The sequence below is a fragment of the Phyllostomus discolor genome, chromosome 5 (genome assembly GCF_004126475.2).
Source record: "Phyllostomus discolor isolate MPI-MPIP mPhyDis1 chromosome 5, mPhyDis1.pri.v3, whole genome shotgun sequence".
Taxonomy (NCBI): domain Eukaryota; kingdom Metazoa; phylum Chordata; class Mammalia; order Chiroptera; family Phyllostomidae; genus Phyllostomus; species Phyllostomus discolor.
The window spans coordinates 47,534,622-47,546,643 of NC_040907.2; the positions used below are offsets into that span (position 1 = coordinate 47,534,622).

At 41.8% G+C, this 12,022-nt stretch overlaps 1 protein-coding gene across 2 annotated transcripts in view; it reads right to left on the reverse strand.

Moving 5' to 3' along the window:
* Window positions 1–10,734, reverse strand: part of JAK1 (Janus kinase 1) — a 123,299-nt gene extending 112,565 nt beyond the window's left edge. Inside the window, exon 1 of one of the 2 annotated variants that reach the window (XM_028514188.2) lies at window positions 10,485–10,734. The gene's annotated coding sequence lies outside the window, so the exon portion shown is untranslated. The remainder of the gene's footprint in view (window positions 1–10,484) is intronic. The other variant, XM_028514190.2, reaches the window with a different exon arrangement.
* Between the last annotated feature and the right edge of the window lie 1,288 nt (window positions 10,735–12,022).

Genomic DNA, 12,022 nt, shown 5'->3' on the forward strand with positions numbered 1-12,022 from the left:
GGAGGAAAGGAAGACCGGAGGGAAAAGAAGTAATAAGACTGATAAACCCTTAAAGGGTGTTAGTACACACAAACACACTCATTTAATCCTTACAACCCTGTAAGGCAAGTGCTATTATTGTCTTCATTTTATAAGTGAGGAAACCGAGGCACAAAGATGTTGGATAACTTGCCTAGGAAATTAGCTAGGAAACTAAAGCAGGATAAACCACAGACTCTGGTTCCAGGTTTGGGGGTCTGAACCACTATCTTACACTGATGCTTTTGGAGTAGTGGGAACCCAGCCATTTGTACAAGGGTGCTTCCTTCATCAGAAGTTCATTACTTGAGTAACATGTATCTGTAAAGTTCCCACTCATAAGCATGTGAACATTACTTAATTATGTATAGAATCTCTGGCCCTGTTCAACGGTTGGGGGTAGGTGTGGGGAACCAATATTTATTCAATGCTGTTGAGTCCCAGGCACTTTCTGAAGCTATTCTGTGTGTTCTACCTTCACAAAGGAACTTCGTGATAGGTACTAAAAATCCATTTTACAGTTGAGAAAAACTAAGGATCAGTTACAATCCCAAAGCCACAGAGCTAGTGAGTGGTGAAGGACAGCCTCAGACCCACCTCTTCCTGGTTCCAAGTCCAAGCAGTTTGCCTTTTGTAACACATCTGGTACACTCATGCCCAAACAGGTAAACATGGGACATGTTATATAATAATCGGTAGCATAAAGTAACAGTAATTCAAGTTTGATTTACTATGTCAAATATATTTCACACGAAAACACTAAACTCTCTTCAGGAAAGCTAAATGAACCCAATTGCCCATTTCACCACCCACCTCATTAAAACTGCCTCCCTCCCAAAACCCTTTCAGATCCTCTTTATTATCCAGCTTGTAACTCTACCTAATACAATACAGGCTCTCCAAGAGCCTAAAACTGCTTCAGGAGCATTAGCTTGGAAAACAGGATAGGAACAAACCCCATAGTTTCTCATTTTAAGTGCCACTGTCAGCAAAAAGAAAAAAAGACAAGTGATAAGACAGTAGTTAGTTTTAGTGTTTTTGTTTTGTTTTGTTTTTTTAAGAACAGAAGGGTTTTCCAATTATATCTCAGTAAAGCTAGAAGGGATAAAAGAATAAAGGGGTTTTTGTTTTTGTTTTTGTTTTTGTTTTAATGCCAGAGACCTTGAAATCTGAATTCCATCTCTCCCATTTATTAGCTTTGTTTGCTCATCTAGAAAAGGATTCCATTAAGATGCATCTCTCTGGCTATTAAAAGATTAAATTAAGTATGAAATGCAAAGCACATGTAACAGCTGACACAGTAAAAGCTTACTGATTTTGAGTCTCGTCCTCTTTCTCCCTCTCCTTTCCATTGGGAAGGTGTGCTACACACCACACAAACCTGGGAGACATGCCCCACCCCAAGCACATGTTAACCAAAAGATTGTAAGGCATTTACAAAGCACTTTTCTTATTTCCCACCAGACCCACATCATAATTCTCATTCTGTCCCACAGCTTTTTCCCTGTTTCTTCCAAGATATTTATCTTTTACCTACCATCTTGTTATCATCCTTAAGTTGGATAAACCAAGGGTCTAGCATTTATTTATTCATATTTTTGTCACCCCCCCAAAATTGAAGCTACCTATGTAAATACAGAAGACATACACAGGAGAACCACTCATTGTGACAAGCGATCTGGTGGGAGACTGAGGCAGGCAGATTATTGTAAGAAAAACAGGTAGCAACCTAAAATAAGTCAATAAGTTGGCCCTGAGCTTTCCAACAAGGAAACATTATGAATTACAGAGCACTCTTTTATTTCTCTTATAAAATGTAATATAAATTCCTGAAGAAAAGCAGCAATAAGTTTGCCTGAACTTATTTATCTAAGCCATTGACAGGACCAAGAACACCACCAAAGTCTTCCAAAATACTTGGTGATCTTTAACAAAACTGTACTACTTTGTATAAGAATCAAGGATTTAATTTGACCAAACTCCCTTCAGTAAAATGTTTCCACTTCAAACTTTACAAATTGTACATAGCTACACAGGATTTAGCATTTATTAAATAAACACCCATGTGCTCACTGTGAAAGGGAAGGGGATATTACAATGAATGAGACAAGGCACTGTCCTCAAGGGCCTTGGGATTGCAGAGTGGAGGGAAGTCTACAAAAGCACTGAAGCCCAGACAGAACACAACGCCCCAGGAAAGAGGACCACACACCACCCACATAGTATACAGTTTGCCAACCTCTTTTGGGGGCAGAGGGAGGAGTCAGGGACATTTAAAGGGGCCTTGAAAGTTACAGAATTTTGACAGGTGGAGAGCATGAAGCAAAAGTAAATGCATTTAAAAATCAGGGAGAATATAGAAAATTATGAGAAATGTTTGAGGGTCAAATGCAAAACAGTAAATATGCAACCTATTCTGGCAGTGTAGAAGGAGAGAAAAGGAAGAATAAGCTGAAAAGTTGACATCTTATCACAAGCAACCTTGAATACCACATAAGGTGGAGCTTGGACTGTTTTCTAGGCAATAAGGGCTTCCAAAGTCTCGTGGTCAGGAAATTCTATGACCTGAGTCAGGCTACAGACTGTTCAATGTCTGTGTGGATGGCCGACTGAAGAGAAAAGGCTGGAAGCAGGGAGACGAGAATGTAGGTTACCGCACTCACCCAGGCAAAAGAAAGCCATGTCAGAGGCAGGGATGATGAGAAGGCGAAGGTGTGATGTACTGGGAGGGAGAACTGAGACGGCTGGGCCAGCTGCTGGGTGTGGGGTGGGGAACAAGGAAAGGGAGAGATCAAGACAGTCTAAAGCACCAGTCAGCAAACTTTGGCCAAGCACCAAATCTGGCCTGCCATCTGTTTTACACAGCCAAGAAGTCCTACAAATTTTTACCTCTTTAAACAGTTGGGGAAAAAACATAGTATTTTGTGACAACTAGAAATTAAGACTTCAGTGTCCACACAGAGTTTTATTGGAACACAGCCACACTCATTGGTTTGCATACTGTCTATGTTTGCATTTGTTCTACAAAGGCAGAATTGCATAAAGGGAACAGGGCAGCATGACCCTCAAAGCAGAACATATTTATTTTTTTTCCTTTACAGAAAGAGTTTTCTCACCACTGGTTTAAGGTTTTTGGAGGTTTTTTATTTTATTTTATTTTTATTTTAGAGAGAAAGGGAGCAAGGGATGGAAGGCGGGGAAGGGGGAGAAGGAAAGAGAGAAACATCAATTTCTTGTTCCACTTAGTGATGCATTCATCAGTTGCTTCTTGTATGCACCACAGAGACCCCCTCTTCTTACTATTCCCCACCTCTGTTTTATAGCAAACTAAGACATTTCTGCTGGTATATAGTATAATTGTACAATAACAAATAGCTGTATAACTGTTGAATTATTATGTTTTCCACTAGCAAAGATGCTTCCTGAGGGTAGGAATAAACATAAAAACCTAAGAACATTTTTCTACCAGTTTGTGTATCACGAGTGGCCTAATTCCTAAATCTACATCAAGTGGGCTTACAATTTATGTTCAGGCCAGCCAGGCTTGCTCTGACTGCCCCCACCTACTTCTAACCCATCTGAGTGAACGGTCCTTCTCAACGACTAAAAAGATGGGGTTCTTTGGAAATACCACCATACATCAAATGATGTGCCCAATTCAATAGCTGGTATACACTGATTAGCAGACCTACCTTAAATTTTATAAAATGGCTTCAACTGAACAAAATTAGTCAGGTTTTAAATTTAGGCATTATGCATCTTACTTTTTTAAGTCTGTGTTTTGTAAGTTAGCCCTAAAATGGGTTTGTAGGTATACTTGGTCAAAAATCCAGTGTACCTCTTTATAATATGAATCACATCTGTCTGCTTGCCTGTGTGTTTAATAATAACAAGATTTTTCACTGCAAAAGTAAACATTTGGTAGATTGTCTTATGAGGTTTTTTCTTGTCTTTTCTCTTTCTATAACATAAAAGTTATTTTAAATTCTACTAATTGAAAAAATACTACAAATTATAGCCTTGCTACAGTCTAAGCAAATTAACTGTGCAAATAAGTTTGCAGATATAATTGTGCTTAATGGAGCAAACTCCTGTCAGTTCTAATACCCTTAAGCCCTTTGAAACACCATTAAAAATAAGAGCTGCATTAACTACAAATTGTTCCTATCTATTTCTACTTTATATGTGTGAACTGGTCTGAGTTGCCTAACCTACCTAAAAATAATAAACCTAAGTATTTTTTAAATACCTACAGGTCAGCCTGTTCACCACTGGAGGATATGTTTACTGATTTTGGAGAGAGAGAAGGGGGTGAGAGAGGAGGGAGAGAGTAAAGTGGGGGGCGGGGGGAAGAGACAGAGAGGGGCCTGGCAGGGTATGTGCCCTGACTGAGGATCAAACTCACAACTTTTTGTTGTAGAGACAACACTCAAACCAGCCAAGTCACAAGGCTAGTGCAAGAGCCTACTTTCTGTACAACTTTTTACTTTGGGTACATCATGCTTTAGGAGAGCACAATACATATATGGAAATAGAAACTGATAAATCAATATTCAGGGAAAAATGAATGTATGCTTAAGAGTTCCTTTAAACTCTCATAATTCCCTTAGCAGCAAATGTGCCTCCCTGGCACATTATCTGATTTATATGGCTTTTAATTTCCACACAACTTTGAAGACACCATTTTACAAACTGGTATGTCTGTGTCTCCCTGACAACAGCCCACCACTTGCCAACAATGAGTGAGAGCAACACAGTGAAGTCCAATACATTCCTACCAAATTTTATACTTTGGATGACATTTGAAGTTAAATTAAAGGCATCTTTGTTTCTCATCTTTCCTTAAAAATAGAGTAAAACCTAATTTATCTATAACTTTTGGTGATGTCTACATAATAACTGTTCCAAACTTGAGAAACTGTCTTCATTAAGTGCCTAAACATTTTTATTTATCCATTTCTAATAGAGGTCTATAAAGCAGAGTGTATCAACTACTCTTTGTTTTGCGTTTAGTGGGTTGCACTTCTCTACAATCTTAAAAAAAAGCATTCTTAATATAAATTGAGTTGTCTTTTTTTGAAGGTTTTTATTTGTTTATTTTTAGAGCAAAGGGAAGGGAGAAAGGGAGAGAAACATGGATCAGCCGCCTCCTGCACACCCCTGACAGGAAACCTGCACCCAGGCATGTGCCCCGCCAACCGTTTTGTTGGTTTTTATTTTGACGCACAGCATATTTACCTATACGAAGATGAAAAAAAAGCTAACAAATTTTTAGCTCATACTATATGCCTAGCACCATTCAAAAGTCTTTAGGTATAGTCATTCAATCCTCAAAACAATCTTAGAGGTAGGTACCATCTCCATCTTCATTCTAAGAAAACAAGTGTAACTTGCTCACATTCTCACAGCTGGGATCAAACCAAGCAGTTTGGCTCGAGTGTCCAAAAATGCAGAGTATGAAAAACAGAATAGGGAACAAATTTAAAGGACACATAGACAAAAACTAGGGGGAGGGTGGTAATGGAAGGGAAGTGGGGAGGGTTGGGAGGGTGGGCTGGATTGGGAGTCAAAGGGAGAAAACTGTACTTGAACAATGATTAAAATAAAATTTAAAAAAAGAAAAACAATAAAAATACAATAAATCAGTTTCTTTTCTATCTAGAGGTATACATTGACCTGATTTAGTCTCCCCCAGCTGGGCTCAAGTTACTACTGCCTTCTTTGCAAGCCACCACTCCTCTCTTTAGGTTTCTCAGAGGCAGCCTCCTCTCCCAGATCACTCTTAAATAACTTTCTCTGAAGAGTTAAAATACCTTTTGTGGAGCAAAGAGTCCTCACTGGTTTTCATTCTAAAGAAAACCTATCCTTTGAGCTTGTCCAGTTGCAATCCTGACAGCTCACCAGTCCACCCACCACTTGCTGCAAACAGGGTTTAGCTCTCTTCAGGGGTCCCAGTGCTCTTAATTCCACCCACACTGTTATGGCTACATACAGCAGGCTTATTTCCATGTAAACTGTCTTACTCATCTGCCAGGAACATAGTACGTACCGGAGAGATGTTTATATACATGAAGAATGAGTTAATCTGTATAAAAAATAAGGGGGCGGGGAGGGGGGGGTGGCTACTTCTTAGTCCTCAGCTTCCTCAGGCTTAAGGAGTGCCATAAAGGTTTCTAGAAAATGTTCTATAAACATAAAGTAAAACTTACTCTTGAATGTGTATAATCTGCAACTAAGAAACTCAATGATGAGGCCCAAGGGTCTTCCATTAGACTGTAACCTCTACGAAGGCAAGGATTTTTGCCTTTGTTCTCTCTGTTCACCTGAGACTCGCAGCGGAAGCTCAACATATATTTACTGAATGAATAAATGAACAAAGTGCTGTGTGATATTACTCTTAAGTAAATTCAGTTACTACAGATTAAAAATATCTCAACAAAGACCAGCTCTGTCTTCTGGCTGGAGTGGACTCAAAGAAATTTTCATTTTGTTTCTAAAGTAGGTCTAGCCTTGAGACCGGGCAATTTATTCACAGAGCACCAAGGAAAAATTCGTGCCCACTGCCAGCTGTTAAGAATCACAGATCATAAAACCTTAGGAGTAAATATGTCATGGAAATGAACTTAATATTTTATGCTTTCTTGTTGCCTAAAAAAGCTGGTGCACTTCACAGGGAAAAATACTCATAGGAAGTAGTTTCCTGCCCCTGAAACCCAGTTATTTCAACATGGCAGCTGTTTAAAACCCCACATTACCATAGGGTTTTCAAGACAGGAAGCAACAGTGGCACACCTAGCCGAGTATGGGGGAGAACAAGCAGCAGAGAGGAAACAACATGCCGAACAGGGACAGGGTTTGGAGGTTAGCCGGCGAAGAATAAAAACAATGAGGCAATTCCGCTAACGTCTCTTATAACTGAATTTACCTGTACATGGTAATCATTAAAAAAGAGAAAACGAGGGACACAGAAACAAACAGCTGTTGGTGACCTTCATCTGCTCCTCTTTTTCTATCATTAACTTTCTTCTCATCTTACTGATGCAAAGAAATTGGTAAGAATTTGATTATGCTTAAATGGGAAAGGGCGTCGATCCTGATGCCTTTTCTCACCCTTCTACTTTCCTGTATTTTCTAATTTTTCTACAGTGAGTTTTCCCTTTTGTTGCGAGAAAATAATCTAAAGTTTAAAGAACAGAGCTTTCTTTAAAAAATTTATGTCCTAATACATTAAAAAATCCTTTACCCAAAAAGATTAACAAAGAATTCAACAATACCAAACCATCTAATCTCCTCACTCAACAATATTGCCTTAACCTCTTTCCTCAACCACCAGTAATCTAACAACTCATTTATAATTTTTTTTTAAATCATGTCTTTCTAATAGTTACAGTTTGTGTTGCACTCACAATTTCCACGAATTATTTACCTGATTTTCCCAAACAACTTTGTGAAATGGCCATAGTGGATATTTTTAGTTCCAATTTACAGATAAGTAAAATAGCCTGAAGTGAAACAATTTGCCGGGACAGAAGCCAGGGTCTTCTTGTTCCCCACCCAGCATTCCAAAACAGGGTTTCTCCAGCACAGCACTACTGACATGTTGAGCCAAATACTCCTTCTTGCAGGGGGCTGCTCCAAATATGATTGGATGTTTACCAGCATCTTCTCCTCTACCCACTTCATATAAACACTGCCTCCTCCCACCCCACCCCCAAGATATAACAACAACAACAAAAAATGTCTCTAGAAACTACAACTATCTCCTTGGACACAAAAATTATACCCAGTTAAGAAACACTGATCTAAAACTATCTGAAATGTTCCTTCTGGCATCTCGCTGACAAGGCCCCATACACAACTGAGCTACAATAAATCAAATAGCATCAGCTGCTGCTTGCTCAGCAACATTGGTTAATTAACCAACTCCCCATCCACTTAAAATAACTTTTAAAGTGTGGAGAGGAACAAGAAAATCTCCTTGTACAAATATTCACATCTTAGACAATGAATCTAAAAGCATGTTATCTCATTATAACATAATAAGGATATACATAATAAAGATATGTAAAATGAAATGTGTGTGTTTAAGGGAAAAAACACTTATCAGAGGGATTATAAAACAGGTCTTGGTATTTGCTAATAAATCTTATTAACACAATTACACTTTTCTGTTCCCTGTATAAAAGCAAGCATACACCTACACATATTCTCAATACTTGCTTCAGCTGGGTTTCTATCCAAACATGTTACTTAAAGCTATTCATGAGAAACTGAGTGATAACTTTAAAACATTACTAGAATTTATAGTACAAACCACTAATGTTTGTGAACACAGAAGCTAAACTGGCCAACCTCACAATCCTATTTAGACACGCAGTTTAAGTTTCTTCATGCCATTTAATCTGAGCCTCTATTCCTGCAAGGGCACTCCACCCTCAACTCATTTTCACCAGCTTTCTTAGCACATGCCTGAATCAAAAAGATTTTGCAACCTAATGCCCCTTAACACCTTAAATCTGTAAAAGGTAGACTCTAAACGATCAGAGAGATCATTACAAGTACAGCATTAGGTAAACTGATATTAATACTACCCAAATTAAGACTATAAATTGAAATGTAGTTATATCTTGGGAAATGTCTAAATTTTATCTATCTATATATAATAATGTATTCACCCTCCATCATCATTCCCCAGTGGTAGTAAGTAGTACATTGTGGACTGCAGAAACTATTTAAACTGGCTCTATTTAATGCAGAGTGTCACACTGCAATCCTAGCATTAAAAATATATTTTGCAGTTATTTATTGAAACTAAGAGATAGTGAAATTAGTTAATATATACAGAATTAAGAGGAGGTTATGAGTATTCCAATTCATAATGTTCACAAATACTCAGGTTATGATGTATTTACATTTACCTCTTTAAATGTGATCTAGATATATACATAGGAGACATTTTCTCAATAATACAAAGCATGGTGTACCCAAAGTGTCTAATTTCCATTAACCTTCACCACAAAGTACAAAAGAACACATTCTCCTTCAGTGTAAAACAAGTGAGGTCTTGGAAAACATCAGAGTTACCAGAGGCAAAAGCGAGAACCAACAGAAAATGGGGTTTTGGAAACAAAGAACAAAGGTTTAATCAATATAAAATGCTCATTTTTAAATGTTTTTCCCACTATGTGTATGCCCCTAACTCAAACCCTTTTCTTAATACTTTGCCAACAATCAGACTCCGTGGTCCCATCTAATTGTTTCTGCATTGTACTTATCATGTTAAGTCTCCAAGGTTGTTAGTGCTTTCCTTCCCCAAAAGGAGTAATGACCATTTTATACAGTTGCAAATGCCTGCCGCTAAGAGAAATACCCCGACTCTAAAAAGAAAATGTTAATAACATGTATCCAACCAGAAGCAGAAGACAACTCACAGACACGTATTTAAGAGAAGCGACAGGGAGGACCGGGTCCTCTTCCCCAGAGACACATTGGAATTCACAGAGAATATACATACAATAAAAAAAAAAAAGTGCACAAACGCCTGGCAATAATCACACCTTTCATCTAGTCTTCCCAGAGGGATTCCTTGGTACACACATACCCAAGGAACCCACAGCCCTGGAACCTTGGAGAGTGACTTGTGAGGGGAGTTTACTACTCCTGCGATGTTTCTGATGCTGGAGGATCTCGCGGTTGGGGTCTGTGGGGATAGACAGGAGGCCAGAGACCGGCCCCAGTTTCAGTTAATCAGTCCTTTCACAGTAGGACTCTCAATTCCCCAGGTGGCCCTCTCCCTCCCTCTCTCTGTTCCTCTTCCCTGGCCTCTAGCTACGGGTGGGTCGTTCGCCCAACTCGCTGGCGGCCTGGGGCCTCACGGAGCCTAAAAGGGGAGGGGGCGTTTCCTGAGTCCACAGTCACTTCCTACTCGCCACTAACACGACCCCGGACCCTAGAAACTTTCCTTCGCTGACAGGGCAAAGGAGGAAAACCGCTAAGACCCTCAGCCTCCGTCCTGAGGCCAGAAAACACCTCCTCCCGCCCCGCGGCAATTCTGCCGGAGCTGGCGGTCACAGTCTCTGTGTAACAACGAGGAACGTCAGACCTCAAGCCCGCGCCCGTATCTCAGGGTGGTATAAACAGGATGTCAGAGCGTTCCAGGCTTGTTTATGAAAACTTGGTGAGCCTTCAGGGGGAGGGGGCAACGAGCCTGAACCTTTCCCCTGCCGGCCGCGGGCCCCCGCCCCGCTCGGCTGGAAATCCCCCGCGCGCACCCGCACGCCCCCACCCGGCCCGTGCCCTCCCGTCCAGCGCCGCGCTCGCGGGGAGGCCCGGAGTCCCCGACGCGCACGGACCGACAGCAGCGGCTTCGTCTCCGGACGGCGCCAGGCTCCAGGCTCCGCGCCCCTCGCCCTACTGTCAGCGGCCGGCTGCGGACGGCTTCTTCTCAGCCCCTCGGTGACACTCACCACTTCCGTGTGCGCTTCGGCCGGGGTCTCCGGGTCGCTGTGCCAGTCCGGGTCGGACGGCCTGCTCGCTAGGCGGCCAGCCCCGCAGGGCCCCGGCGTGCGTGCGCACCGGGAGGACGAAGGGGCGCGGGGTGGGCGACCAGGATTGGGGCGCAGGGCCGCGCTCTCTGCGGCTTCTAGGTACTCCGCGGCCGCCGCGGCCTGCGCTCCGCGACGCACCCGCCTCCCACCCCACGGCCTGCTCCTCCCCCTCGTGACGTGCCGAGCGGCAGCCCCGGAAAGGCGGGGGCGGGGACCGCGGTTGAGGCAGCGGCACCACCAAAGCACCGGACCGAGAACAGCCAGCCTTCCCACCCCGCCCCCATCCGGCTTCGCTCACCCTCCTGCCTCCGACTCGCCGCTTTTTACCCGGTGGGTCTTCTAGAAACACCAATCTAGAGGAGGAAAGGTCAGCCAGCGCAGAAAGTCGTATTGTCAGGATTTGACCATAGGTTGACTCCTCCCAAGTTTGGAGTGACCTCCACATCTTTGTGCGCTGCAATGCATTTATCACAGTTCTCTGCCTGGTGTTCAATGCATTTATCACAGTTCTCTGACCCCGAATAAGAGGTGAGCTTATGGAGTACTTAACTGATGGGAACTTAAGAATAAATCTTCCAACGTTGACAGGTTACCTTAGATCCAACCTATGCCGTATTTAAAGGACGCTAGTAAATTTAAAAAAAAAAAAGCTTATTTGTAATAGTTATAAGAACTAACGCTTGTTGATAATGTGTCCAGCACTTTTCACAATTTTACTAAGAATCCCTCACGATAGGGATTATCCTCATTTTATCCACGAGGAAACAAATAAAGACGTAAGTATCTTAAAGTCACACTATGGCCAAGATTCATTCTCTGTAAGCATTGTACAGCCAAATCCAGACAACTTCCTAAATATCTCTCCGATCCACTCGCTTCTCCAGGTGTTTCAGCGATGTGATCAGAGCTGCCACCATCCCTCACCTGAGAGACCACAAACGTCTCTTAAACTGTTGTTCTGCATTCATTCCAGTCTCCAACTGATTTGCCACAGTGAGTTTTTAAAAATTCAGATCTATTCCTCACTTCTGAGCTTAAAACAGTCCAATGCCTTCCTCGGGAAAATCCTCAGCCATGCATGGTTAGCTTCTGCAGCTAAGGTCACTGTTAAGGCTGCCCCACCTGCCCTGACTCCACTCACCGGGGACTTGGGGAATTACTGCAATTTATACTGAGCAAAAAGTGCTGACTCTGTGAGTAAAAAGAGGATTCAAATCTAGAGTCTTAGATTTTAGTTCTGGCTCCCTCCATTAACCTCCTGTGTTACCCTAAACAATTTGCAGTAAAGGTTGTGGGGCAGAACAAAGGTTCTCCAACATGACTTCTGGAAGGAGATAGAAGAGCTAACAGAGAAGACAAGAGAATCAAGCAGAGAGAACCGTGGCTCAGCTGCCTGCCACATGAGTGTTTTGTGCATGTATTGCTTCATCTGTCACTCAGAGCTGTTTGCATCATTT